This window comes from Macaca thibetana, chromosome 3 (assembly GCF_024542745.1).
Source record: "Macaca thibetana thibetana isolate TM-01 chromosome 3, ASM2454274v1, whole genome shotgun sequence".
Taxonomy (NCBI): Eukaryota; Metazoa; Chordata; class Mammalia; order Primates; family Cercopithecidae; genus Macaca; species Macaca thibetana.
In genome coordinates this window covers 8,944,307-8,957,722 of record NC_065580.1, presented here as the reverse complement: position 1 = coordinate 8,957,722, position 13,416 = coordinate 8,944,307, and the positions used below count along the sequence as shown (strand labels likewise).

Below are 13,416 nucleotides of genomic sequence, written 5' to 3'. Positions count from 1 at the left end.
TAGGCATTACCTTTCCCGCGCGGCCTTCGCTCCACTGTGCCTTGCAGTCTTCTCCATGGCAGTACCTGCCACAGGAAATGGCGGGTTTACTGATTTGTTTATAAGTTTATTTCCCCAGTTGGTTGTTTTTCCGTTTTGTGGGGTTTACATCGTCTCCTCTTCACTTGCATGGCAGCCTGGACGCATCTCTGTCACAGCATATTACCTCGTTTCGTGACCACAGCGTAGTCTTTTTCCCCATTCTCAGACTGAGTTAGGGCCCCTTGAGTCAGGAATTTGCCTTGCTAATCTTTGTGCCCTCTGAGTCTAATTACGGTGCTTGGTCCTGGTGGATTTCTCCTTGCTTGCGTAACATGTGTCTTCCTGGCTTATTCGATTTCCGGAAGTCCAGTCCTTCTCCGCACTGTTTCACCTGCCTGCTGAGTCAGGGCTCTCAGCCCGCTGCGGAGCATTTTGCTGCACTTGTCATTAACCACAAAGCCACTAGAGGGCAGGGAGCCCCCATCCTTCCTCAGATCGGTGCCAAACCAGAACCCGGCAACCTTCCTTCTGCACGGAAATCAATTAAGCTGATTTGTTGAAAGATCATTTTGCAAAATGGTCAACTCAGCAAATAATCGACTTCCTGAATCTTTGAGGAGTTATTTGCAGCTTCAGTTTTACTCAGAGCAATCCCTGGATGCTTAATATTTCATTTAAGAACGAGTGAGCCTTTTCTTCTCTATTTTAGGGAAACAGTTTCTTGCTGAGCCTCTGTTAGTACTGCAGCGGGCATGAACTGCAGTACCTGGCTTAGGGTTTTTGTCTTATCATTTTAATGAGTTGATTTTATGTGCATTGACCTACTGCAAAGGAAGGGTGGGGGTTCTTCCAAAATAGATCCTCTTTTAATGAGGAGGCAGGTGGAGTGGGACATGGGAGGAGGGGCTTTGTCAGTTTTCCCCATCAAGATGTGTCCTGTGTGTCCCCAGACCTCTTCTTGGGCCATCCCAGCATAACCAGGGTTTCCTTCAGGTTCATAACAAGGTAGAGCAGCCCTCAAGGCTGGCGCATGAAGACCAGTCCACGGAGAGGGGGTGGATCCCTCGGGATGTGATAGGCTGACAGCAGTACCCCAAAGCCTGTGGTTTTGACTACTGTAGAGACTTCATATCTGAAGCATGCCCCTCTACTTCAGCTACCCCCACTGCTCCTCCTTCTGTGGGGTCCCTTTGGAAAGCTCAGCACCACCTCAGACATTTGGAAAACTGCAGTGAGCTCCAGTCCCTCGAGGCCCCAGCCTCTGCATTCCGTGAAGACAGCCCGGCGTGCAGAGTGCAGACGGTTCCGCACTCACTTGGACGAACCTCTAGGGCATTCTGCTCAGTCTCAGAAGGGCAGACATTGTGGGACTCCACTCACATGAGTATCTGACGTTGCCAAAAATCATAGAAACAGGCTGGGCGCGGTGGCTCACACCTGTAATCCCAGCACTTTGGGAGGCCGAGGCAGGTGGATCACTTGAGGTTAGGAGTTCAAGACCAGCCTGGCCAACATGGCAAACCCCATTTCTACTAAAAATACAAATATTAGCCATGTGTGGTGGCGGATGCCTAATCCCAGCTACTCGGGAGGCTGAGGCAGGAGAATAGCTTGAACTTGGGAGGTGGAGGTTGTAGTGAGCCGAGATCTCACCATTGCACTCCAGCCTGGGGAACAGAGCAAGACTCTGTCTCAAAAAAAAAAAAAAAAAAAAAAAAAAAAAAAAAAAAAAAAATCATAGAAATGGAAAGTAGAACGGTGGTTACCCAGGCTGGGGTTTGGGGAGGGGAGTTGGGGTATAATGGGGAGAATCTGGGTGCTGCAGGATGAAAAGTCCTGCAGACCTGGCACACAACAATGTGAATGTACTTTCTACCGTGGTTAAGATGGTACATTTAATGTTACATCATTTTTACCCCAGTAAAGGTTTTTGAAGAAGTCTTCCTCCGTGTTTGACTTCCTTATGAAGTAGAGACCAGGGATTTGGGACACTATGTTCTTTCACAAAAGGGGTTTCATTTTGTGAAAGATTTGAAAGCATCGAAGCATGGCATTTCACATGTTTTGCAAGCTGGGGAAAAGCATTCATTCCCTGAGAAGCAGCGCTGGTCTGTCAGGCTCGGAGTTCCCTGGGTTGTGGGTTTTAGGGAAGGCAAGGGAAGCGAGGAAGGACTTGTTAGAGGAAGTCCTAAAGGCCACTTCAGAGCACACAGAGGCCAGGAGCTGGCTTTGCTCGGAGCCTGTAGCGGAGCCCCAATCTCTGTCCTCTCAGGAACAGGAACCGGCTTGACGTCCTTCTCCTGCCCTATCCAAGCCCCTGTCCTTGCAGCCCTTCTGAAGCTCAGCCTGGCACCCGCCCCGGTGCCCCAGCCCCTGGCCAGGTCTCTGCTGTCATTTCTCCTCCCTCCTCTCAGTCCACAGCTGCGGGAGAGGCCAGGCTCCTCAGTTTCTGCTGTGTTGTGACTCCACAAGGCACTCAGCACCCAGGGAAGGCACGTGTGTCCCCAATGCTGGCTCCTCCCTGAGCCCTGATGGCTCTTGACGTGCTGAGCCTGTGGCCTGCACACGGAACTTCCTCTCCAACTGCATGCCTCTGTGATTGTGAAGGCTGTTTCTAGAAATCTCTTCCTTTGCAGAAACACCCGAAACCCTCCTGCCAGGAGGACCAGGCCTGGGAAGAGGGTTGCTCTCCGGTGTTCTCCCCTCACCCTCCTCGCCCTCCTCACATCCTGTGCCCTGGGGGACCAGCAGCTGCTTCCACCCAGGTGAGAGATGGAGGGATGGAGCCAGGTGGATTGCAGAGCCTGGAGACTGGGACGCCATGGGACAGGACTGCAGTGCATGTGTGACGTGTGCACACGTGTGTAGATGTGTGTGCTGGTGCATAGCTGTGGGGGAGGATGGGCTTGGCACCGGGAAGGTCGCCTGTTCAGCCATGGGAGAAGAGGCTGCTTGTGGGGTTGGATCGCAGGGACCCTGGAAAGCTTTCCTCCTGGTCCAAAGCGTGTCTCCCCAGCCTGGTGGGGAGCAGATTCCGCAGGATGGGGACAGAGGCACATTCCCAGACATCGGTGAGAGTGGCCGTCCTGACAGAAGTTGCGTGGGGGAGTGGGCGTGAGCCCTGAAGAGGAGGAGGGCTGAGGCTGGCAGAAGGGAGGAAGAAGCAGGCGGAAGGAGCCTGTCAGAAGTCCCATGAAGCTAGATGGTGCCGCAGAGCAGCCGCCAGGAGGAAGCCAGCGGAGCTCCTAAAGCAGGGGGTGGGGGGATGCTGATTTTTCCATGTCTGCTTTTCTGGTATTTCCTGCCCCTTGCACAGTTAGGATTCTGTGAACTGGGCATTGGAGGGGTCAATACCTTACCAAAAACAGTATTTCTCATTTCATCTACATTTCAGCCAACCTGGCCCTCAGCAGTTAACCCCTTCCCTTCCTCTTGATGGTTGCCCTGCTGGGCTGGGCCTAAGGTCTCCCCCACGCTGGGCTCTGGAGCCATCTCCGACCACCCTGCTCTATAAGTGGGAACTGTGACTAGATGTGGGATGAATCCTCGCATGGCTGGACGCTGTGCTCAGATGCCTGAGTCCACAGTTGCCTTGGGCTGTTTCCTGAGAAGGAGGCGGAGGCTGCCTTTACAGTCTTCAGTGAATTACAGGAAGAACGCTCTCTTTTTCTCTCAGTTGCTCTGCTGGGGCCTCCAGAGTGGCCTGGGAGATTGAGCAGAGGGAAACGTGGGCTGGCAGAGCGCGAGGGAGGGTGAGTTTGGGTTCCTTTTTGTCCTTAAGTGCACTTTCTACATGCTGGGCTGAAGGGCTACCAGCTGGGAAGCTGTATGTGTGGTAGGAGTGTGCATGTGTGCGTGCATGTGTGTGTGCGTGTGTGTGTAGGTCTTGACATCATGTGGAGCTGCAGGCAGGAGTCCAGCAAAGATTCATCGGTTTGGTCATACTCTGCTGGGGAACCATGCAAGGCTGTGCCGCCTAATTGGGAAAGAAATTTCTTTCTTCTTCAGGTCTGTGGGAGGCCTCTGTTTCCTTCAGCTTGCTGTTTACTCACTAGTGTCTTTTTTTCTTACATTAATTTGCAGAGACATCTCACTTCACTTGCATATATATATATATATACACACACACAATTTAAGTCACTTCCCTTTTACTATTCAAAGTGACATCTCTTTTGTCTGCTTCTCAGTTCTTTTTTTTTTTTTTTTGCTTTGAGACGGAGTCTCGCTCTGTCGCCCAGGGTGGAGTGCAGTGGTGTGATCTCAGCTCACTGCAACCTCTGCCTTCCAGATTTCAAGCAATTCTCCTGCTTCAGCCTCCCAAGTAGCTGGAACTACAGGCACCCACCACCATGCCCCGCTAATTTTTGTACTTTTAATAAATATGGGGTTTCATCATGTTGACTAGGCTGGTCTCAAATTCCTGATCTCAAGGGATCTGCCCGCCTTGGCCTCCGAAAGTGTTGGGATTACAGGAGTGAGCCACTGTGCTCGGCCTTCCTCTCAGTTCTAAAAACCGTTTTTCTTCTTTTCTTCACATTTCTGTCTCTCCTGTGATCGACCATTCATTTAACACCACGTATTGAGCATATACTACATGCCAGGCACAATGTTAGGGCCTGGGGACACAGAACAAAACAGGCATGTTTGGAGTTTTGGCATATGCCATTATGGAGCTTTGTACCAGGGGTAGTACAGAGAAAATTTAGAAATTTAAAAATAAAATTAATAAATAATTATAAAATAATAAATAATATCAGATAGAATGAATGTTATTTAGAAAATTGAGGACAGACAGGAGATAGAGATAGGGCATTAGCGTGAAAACTTCTCTCCATAGGGTGTATCTGGGTGAAAGATGATCTTAGAAGACCCTGGTGCTGATTAGGTTTGAACCCACCAGAAGTACTTTTCCCCTGGTGGATGGTTCTGCGGTTCTGAGGTGTTTGAGGCTGTGGTGGGCTCTGCCTTGTGCCGTGCAGTCATCCAGATGATTCCAGAGAGAGGCCTCTGTCAAGGCCCTCATGGGCTTCGCCTCGCCCTTTTCGAAAGTGAGCTGTGCCACTGCCTTTACTACCTCCCTGGGTCATTCCCTGCAGTGCGGCCTCTTCCCTGAGTGCCACAGACCCCATTTTTTGAAAAGGTATGAACCACCAAATCACTGCACAGAAAAAGGGCTAAAGGACTTTCCCACTCTTCACTGTCTTTGGCGTATCTGCTGCATTTTGCTTGTTTTTCAAGTCAATAACCATCAACCCGGAAACAAGTATTTATCAGATACTTTCTCTATGTTGTAGATATGGTGGTGAGAAAAACAGAGCAAGTCCTTATTCTCACGGAACTCACCTCTAGTGGTGGGAGACTAAAAAGCATTAAGCAAGTAAATGCAGATGTGAAGGGTGGCAGTAGTGGGTGCTGGGTACGGGGCGGGGGTGCAGCTGCGGCACAGAGGAGTCACGACTCTTATGGTGGCAGTAGTGGGTGCTGGGTATGGGGAGGGTACCAGTGGGGCACCGAGGGGTGGACGGCTCTTAGGGTGGCAGTGGTGGGTGATGGGTATGGGGCGGGGGTACCAGTGGGGCACAGAGGCACGGACAGCTCTTAGGGTGGCAGTGGTGGGTGCTGGGTATGTGGAGGGGGTACCAGTGGGGCACCGAGGGGTGGACGGCTCTTAGGGTGGCAGTGGTGGGTGATGGGTATGGGGCGGGGGTGTCAGTGGGGCACAGAGGCACGGACAGCTCTTTAATAGCAGATGGAGGATGGAGATGGTCTCCTGTACCAAGGGGACAGTGTGGTAGAGACCTAAGGGAAGTGCACGTGTCTGCAAGGGAGAATGCCCCAGTTCAGATGAACAGCAAGCATGTTTGAAGAATAGCGCCGGCTGACATGACTGCGGCAGACAAAGTGAGGGGAAGGGAGTGGGAAATGAGGTCAGAGGGCAGCTGGGCGCAAGACAGGGTCTCGTGACCACTATAAAGGCTTTGTCTTTTACTTTGAATGAGTGAAGAGCCATTGGAGGGTTTTGGAATGAAGCGTGACATCACCTGTCTCTTGTTTTAACAGGAGAGGAGAACTGTGGCTATTCATGGACATTAGACGGCAGGAGAAGGGTGGAAACAGGGGAGCAGTGTTAATATTACTGCAGAAGTCCAAAGAAGAGCTGATGACAAGTTCAATCTGGAAAAGTCAGGAAAGGCTTGACATGGAGCCTCAGAGTCCTTGGACTAAGCGATGGAGAATGGGTAGGAACGTTCCAGGCAGACAGGAGGATGGGGTGCAGGCAAGGGTGTGCTGGACCATCTGAGAAGCTGTAGCTAAGGTGGCAGCGGAGGGATGGGGCCTTGATTGTGGAAGGTACCACAGTAACAGGCTGCACATTCTTTAAGAGCCTACAGGAACACCTACAAAAGTTTTACTGAGCCAAAAAGTAAATCTCAACCAATGACAAAGAGTTTATACAGACATTGTTCTCTGGTCACATTGCAGCATTTGAAATAAGTAAAAAGGTAGCCTATGTCTCAATACATTTTGAAATTTAGTAGTCACTTCTTTTACCTTTGGGTCAAAAAGAAATCATAATTGAAATTAGAACATATTTAAAACTGGTCAACAAAAAAGAATGGAGGGAAAGACAACAAAGAATAGAGGGAAAGACAACAACAAAGCTAAAATGCAATGCAATGGCATTCAGCATTTCAACAGGACTTAAAGAAACTGACAGCTGATTTTAAAAGTCCTATATCAGATTAAAAAGCTGAGAGGAGCCAAGACAGTTTCGAATAATAGCAAGGTGTTGGGAGTTGCTCAATCAGTTAACTAAGACTTATTTTAAAGTTATACTAAAGTTATACTAATTAAGTAATATTGGCGTTTGGTAATGAAGGCATTCTGGTTCAGGAATACACTAAGAGTCCAGTGGACAAAACAGAGAACCTAGGGATAGAACTGTGGACCTACGGGCACTTGGCATCTGATAGAATTATTGGAGAAAGCATGGACTATTCAGTAAATGCTGCTGGGAAGCTTGGCTCTTCATGTGGGATCATTTAGGAATGCTCAGTTTTAACTAAAGGTGGCTTAACCAGAGCTTGTTAAACATAAATGCTCATGAGAATAACCTAGGTCTTGTTAAATTATAGATTCTGATTCAGTACATCTGGGGCGGGGTCTGATTCTGCAGTTCTAATGAGATCCCAGTTCTTGGCGATGTTGCTACTCTGTGAATTGCACTTTGATTAACAAGCTCTTAAATCATTAGAATATTAAGTGCTCATTTAACAAAGGGTTGGTCTCTGGGATGTTCTGGGAGCTCAGTGATAGCAGCAGAAATCCAGGTGCCTTTTATCTTTGTGTTTGGTGGTGCAATGTTGACTTTTTGTTTTAATATTTGTGACCTTATTGCCCCATACTATCTGCCACAATCCCAGATATCACACTTCAATCCCATGCAAGAAGAAGGGGGAGGAGATGACAACAGGAGCTGTCTACTTGAGTCTGTCTCTATCACCAAGGAAATAGTACTAATATTTCCAGAATTTCCAAGCAGACTTTCATGTAACTATCATCTGGTAGAGCTGGGTCACATAGACAACCCTAGTTAGAAGGGAAGCTGGGAGAGAGAGTGTATTAGTTTCCTACTGCTGCTGTAACAAATTGCCACAAATTTAGTGGCTAAAAGCCCACCAATTTATTTTACAGTTCTGGAGGTCAAAAGTCCTGAAATCAAGGTTTTCTGGGCAGGAATGTGGTCCTTCTGCAGGTTCTATGGAATACTCCATTTCCTCGCCTTTTCCACCTTCTAGAAGCCACCTGCATCCCCTTGACTCCTGGTGCCTGCTCCTTCCTCCATCTTTAAAGCTAGCAATGTGGCATCTTTAAGTCCCTCTGTCTCTGTGACCTCTGCCTCTGTCCTCACATCTCCTTCTCACTCTGACTTTCCTGTATCCCTGTTATAAGGACCCTCCTACAGACCACTGAGCCCACCTGGATGATCCAAGATTATCTGTCTCGAAATTCTTAATAACATTGGCAAAGTCCCTTTTTCCATGTAAAGTAACACAGCCACAGATTCTGGGAATTAGCACATGGACACCTTGGTGACCATTCTGTTTACAACAGAGAGTACTCAGATCCCCCTCCCCAACATTTATAGTGGGTGATGTGTAAAAGAGAAGGGGGTTAGTTTGTTTGGCCAATCAACAGTGTCATTTTGTTCAAGATGGAAAAAGGATAAAATTAGTTGCCTACCTCATACTATACACAAAAACAAATTCCAGAGAGATTAAAGTTCTAAATTGAGTAAGAAATATTTAGAAGAAAGTAAAGAATATCTCTTTGATATCATGATAAAAACAGAATTTTTAAAGAAAAAAATGCACAATGCACTGAGACCAGCTCGGTTGTGGAGACCCCAACCCAGTGGTGCGAGAGGAATGAAGACACAGACACAGAAATAGAGTGCAGAGTGGGATCAGGGGGCTGGCGGCCTTCACAGCTGAGAGTCTCAAACAGTGTTTCACCCACCTATTTATTGACAGTAAGCCCGTCGTTTCTGCAGTTTATAGATTAACTAAAAGTATTCTTTACGGAGAACAAAGGGACAGGTTCTGGCTTGTTATCTGCAGCAGGAACATGTCCTTAAGGCACAGATCACTCATGCCATTGTTTGTGGTTTAAGAATGCCTTGATTTTCTGCCCTGGGTGGGCCAGGTGTTCCTTGCCCTCATTCTGGTAAACCAGCAATCTCCAGCATGTGTGTCATAGCCATCATGAGCATGTCACAGTGCTGCAGAGATCTTGTTTATGGCCAGTTTCTCATGGCCTATTTATGGCTAGGCTTGGGGCCTGTTCCCAGCAACAGTGCTTAAATTATGAAACAAAGGGTTGATAAGAGTAGATTAAAATTTAGTGTTTTTGTGTGTATGACAAAAGACATATTTAGAAACCTAAAAATAGGCCACAGACTGTGAAAAGATCTATGAAATGTGTAGAATCAACAAAGGTTTAGTAACCAGAACATATACATCATTTCTACAAATCAATAAATTATACAAATACCCATAGGGACAAACGGGAAAATAATATTAACTAAAAATTCACAGAAGGGCCAGCCCAAACAGCCAACAAGCACATGAAAAAATGTAAAATATAAATTCTGACAGCTGAAAACATTTGTGAAATACTGTTTTACCCCTATCAGATTGGTAAGATCTTGAAGGTCTGATGAGATTAAGGTCTGAAGAGATGCAGACACCCTGAGGCCCAAGTCCCAGCAAGTCCCACAGGCTCTACCTTGCTCATGGGCAGTTCTTTGAGCTGCACTCGGCCACTCTCCACTCCAGCTGCACTGCCTTCCTTGCTCCTTCCCCAACAGGCCCTGGCCTTTGAACTTGCTGCTCCCTCTGCCTGCAACACTCTTTCCTCAGAGAGCCACATGCCTGGTTCCTTCAACTCCTCACCACTTCTGTCTTGCTCAGATGTAAGGCACTGAGCACTTTAGCACCTTTCCCGTGTGTGTTAGCCAGGGTTCTCTAGAGAAACAGAATGAATGGGGTGTGTGTGTGTGTGTGTGTGTGTGTGTGTGTGTGTGTGTGTGTAAGATATTTATTTGAGGAATTGGCCTACATGATTGTGGAGACTTGGTGAGACCAAAATCTGATGGGGGAGGCTGGTAGGCTGGAGACTCAGGAAAGAATTGCTGTTTAGGTCCAAAGGCAACCTGCTGTAGAACCAGGAAGAGCCAATGTGGCAGATGAAGTCCAAAGGCCATCTGCTAAATGATTCCTTCTTGCTTGGGGCAGGTAAGCCTTTTATTCTAATCAGGTCTTCAACTGATTGGATGAGGCCCACCCCCACTAGTGAGGGCAATCTGCTTTACCCAGAGTCCACTGATTTTTAATGTAAATCTTATCCCAAAACACCCTCACAGAAACATTCAGAATAATGTTTGACTAACTATCTAGGCTCCATAACCCAGACGAATTGACTCATAAAATTAACCAGCACACGTCCTTACCTTATCCACCTGGAATCCATACACTTCTCCTTAAACTACACTTAATCTCCCAATTAAAGACAATAACAAGGTCATAAATCCATCTAACAGGATACAACTGTCCTGCATACAACTGATATGCACTAATTCCTTCTCCAGAAAAAGAAATAAAGTTCTTTTATCCTTCTCTTTGATATCCTATAACTTAAATACTATGATGTAAAGTTAACCATACTTAAATATTATAATGTAAAATCAATACGTCTTATGTTACATGTTAAAGAGATAAGAGAGGGAAGAAAACAAATATATTTGACACACATACATTCATTACAAAATAAGGAGGAAATACTCACAAGAATTATAATCCTCATTCCTGTAACTGGTCGTGTGGTCATAACTGGTTTTGATAATTACCTCCTTTTCCCACCCATGCTGTTTTCCTTTTACCATCATCAGTGAGCTCAGGTGGTTGTGGTTTTTTATCTGGGGAGGTGGAGGCTGACCCAGACCTTTATTCCCTAAAAATCTGAGTTATTAGTAGCCCTGCCTGGATTGGGTTGTTGTAATTTTCCATTGACTTTAATCATAGGATGTGGCAATACTAAGAGATGCTCTAAGGGATTTCTTGTATTCCATATTCTTTCTTACCTCCATTGTAGAGTAGTAGTCCAGTTTCCCCTTGGTAGTAAGGATCAATCACCCCCCCAATACCAAAACTCCCTTCTTGGCCTGTTGATTTAGAGGAATGAGGAGCCCAAAGTGGCCAGGTGGCATTCTTAACTTCCAGTTCAATGGAGTCATTGTGGTATCTCCAAGTGGAAGCATTTCTTCTTTTGGAACTAAGACCTTTAGGCCAGCATAAAGCCTTGAGGATGGGAAGCAAAAATGTTACTAGTGGGTCACTAGGAGTAATAGCAAGTGGTACCACTCCCGTTTCTACCCCTTGATTCCTGGACCCATGAATCTTGGCTATGGGAGAAATAGCGTCATATATTGGATGCTGATTCAGAGCATGTAGAGCCTCCTGGAGAACCTTGCCCCAGTCCTACAAGGTGGTATTGTCATGTAACTGGTGCTATAACTGAATCTTCAGAAGGCCATTCCACTTTTCTATCAATTCAGCTCCTTCAGGATGGCAGGGAACGTGGTAAGACCAGTGAATTCCATGAACATGGGCTCATTGCCTCACTTTATTTGCTGTGAAGTGAGTTCCTTGGAGTGAGTTCCTGTGAAGTAAGCCTGTATGGAAAACTGTAACAATAGGTAAAGTTTTATGTAAGCCCAAGGATGGTAGTTTTGGCAAAAGCATTGTATGCAGGGAAGGCAAATCCATATTCAGAGTAAGTGTCTATTTTGATAAGAACAAAACACTCCCTCTTTCATGTTTGAAGTGGTCCAATGAAATCAATCTGCCGTAGGTAGCTTGCTGATAACCCTGGGGAATGGTGCCATATCAGGGACTTGGTGTTAGCCTCTGCTGCTAGTAGATTGGGTACTCAGTGGTGGCCATAGCCAGATTGGCCTTAGTGAATGGAAGACCATGTTGCTGGGCCCATGTATAATCTTCACCTCTGCCAGCATGGCCACTTTGTTTATGAGCATATTGGATGATGTCAGGGGTGGCTGGGGGAAGAGGCTGACTGCTATCCACAGAATGGGTCATTTTATCAATTTGATGATTATTTTAATAAAATCTTCCTCTGCTGAAATCACCCTTTGGTAAGCATTCATATGGGACTAAATGTCTTCATGTTTTCTTCATGTTTTTCACTCATTCCAAGAGGTCTATCCACATACTTCTTCCCCAGACTTTCTTGTTACCAATTTTCTAATCATGTTTCTTCAAGGTCCCTGACCATTCAGCCAAACCATTGGCCACAGTCCATGAATTGGTATATAATTGTATCTTGCCACATCTCCTTTCAAACAGAATGAACAACCAGGTACACTGCTTAAAGTTCTGCCCATTGGGAGGATTTTCCTTGACTACTGTCCTTCAGAAATGTCCCAGATTGGTGCTATAGTGATGAAGCTGTCCACTTTGGGTAGTGCCTGCATATTGTGCAGGACTATCTGTAAACTAGCTCTGAATTTTCTCTTCCTCTGTCAATTCATTGTAGGAAACTCCCCTATGAGGTCGTGAGTGCAGCTTGGGAGAGATAAGGCAGTATAGCAGGAGTAGGGATCATGGGCAGTTGGGCTACTTTTTCATGTAACTTGTGCCTTTAGGGCCTAGTTAGGTCCAGTCTCATATATACCACTTCCAGCTGATGATGGAGTCCTTCCGTGCACACCCAACTTTACTATATACTTTACTATATACTCATGCCAACTTGGTGGCCCATGGTTAAGTGTTCAGTGTCTACTAAGGCCCAGTGGCAGGCCAAAAGTTGTTTCCCAAAAGGTGACTAGTTATTCATAGACGACAACAGGGCCTTGCTCCAAAATCTTTAGGGTTTATACTGTGAGTTATCTATAAGGGCCTGCCAAAGGCTCCACACAATAACCCATATTGGCTACTGATACCTTAAGCACCATTGGAGCTAATAAATTATATGCTCAAATCATATCAGGATAATGCTGACATAACAGATGGTCTAGCTTGGAGAATTCTCCATGTGTTGATAAGAAGAAAGTGCGTTGGAGGAAATGTTCTGTAAACATCTGTTGAGTCCACATGATCTGCAGTGTAGATTAAGTCCTATGTTTCTTTGTTAATTTCCTATCTAGATTATCTGTCCAATGTTGAAACTGGGGTATTGAAGTCTCTACCTATTATTGTATTGGGGTCTATCTCTCTCTGTAGCCCTAACAATATTTGCTTGACATTTCTGTATTAGGTGCACAAATATAGTCATTATACTCTCTTGCTCAATTGATCTATCATAATATAATCTTCTTTGTGTCTTTATGTTTTTGATTTAAAGTCTGTTTTGTCTGATTTAAGTATAGCTACTCCTGCATGTTTTTGGTTTCTGTTTGGGTGGGATATCTTATTTTTAATCCCTTCACTCTCATTCTATGTGTTTTACAGAGGAAGTGAATTTCTCGTAAGCAGCATATAGTTAGGTCTTGTTTTATATTCCACTCAGCCAGTCTATACCTTTAAATTGGTGAATTTAAACCATTTACATTTAAGGTTGTTACTGATAGATGAACTTACTCCTGTCATTTTGTTGTTTTTTGATTGTTTTATATATCCATTGTGTCTCACGTGTCTATGTAAAGACAGTCCATGAACAGGCTTTGTGTGAGCAACAAGGCTGTTTATTTCACCCGGGTAAAGGTGGGCTGAGTCCAGAAAAGGAGTCAGCAAACGATGGTGGGATTATCATTAGTTCTTATAGGTTTTGGGATAGGTGGTGGAGTTAGGAGCAACGTTTTATGGCCAAGGGGTGGAT

The 13,416-nt window shown here is 45.9% G+C and overlaps 2 protein-coding genes across 3 annotated transcripts in view; one reads left to right on the top strand and one right to left on the bottom strand.

The window, feature by feature from the left end:
- Positions 1 to 13,416, bottom strand: part of RARRES2 (retinoic acid receptor responder 2) — a 647,965-nt gene that overhangs the window by 108,698 nt on the left and 525,851 nt on the right. The window lies entirely within an intron of this gene.
- GIMAP8 (GTPase, IMAP family member 8) overlaps positions 2,246 to 13,416 on the top strand; it is a 33,171-nt gene continuing 22,000 nt past the window's right edge. Inside the window, exon 1 of one of the 2 annotated variants that reach the window (XM_050785831.1) lies at positions 2,246 to 2,786. The gene's annotated coding sequence lies outside the window, so the exon portion shown is untranslated. The other variant, XM_050785832.1, reaches the window with a different exon arrangement.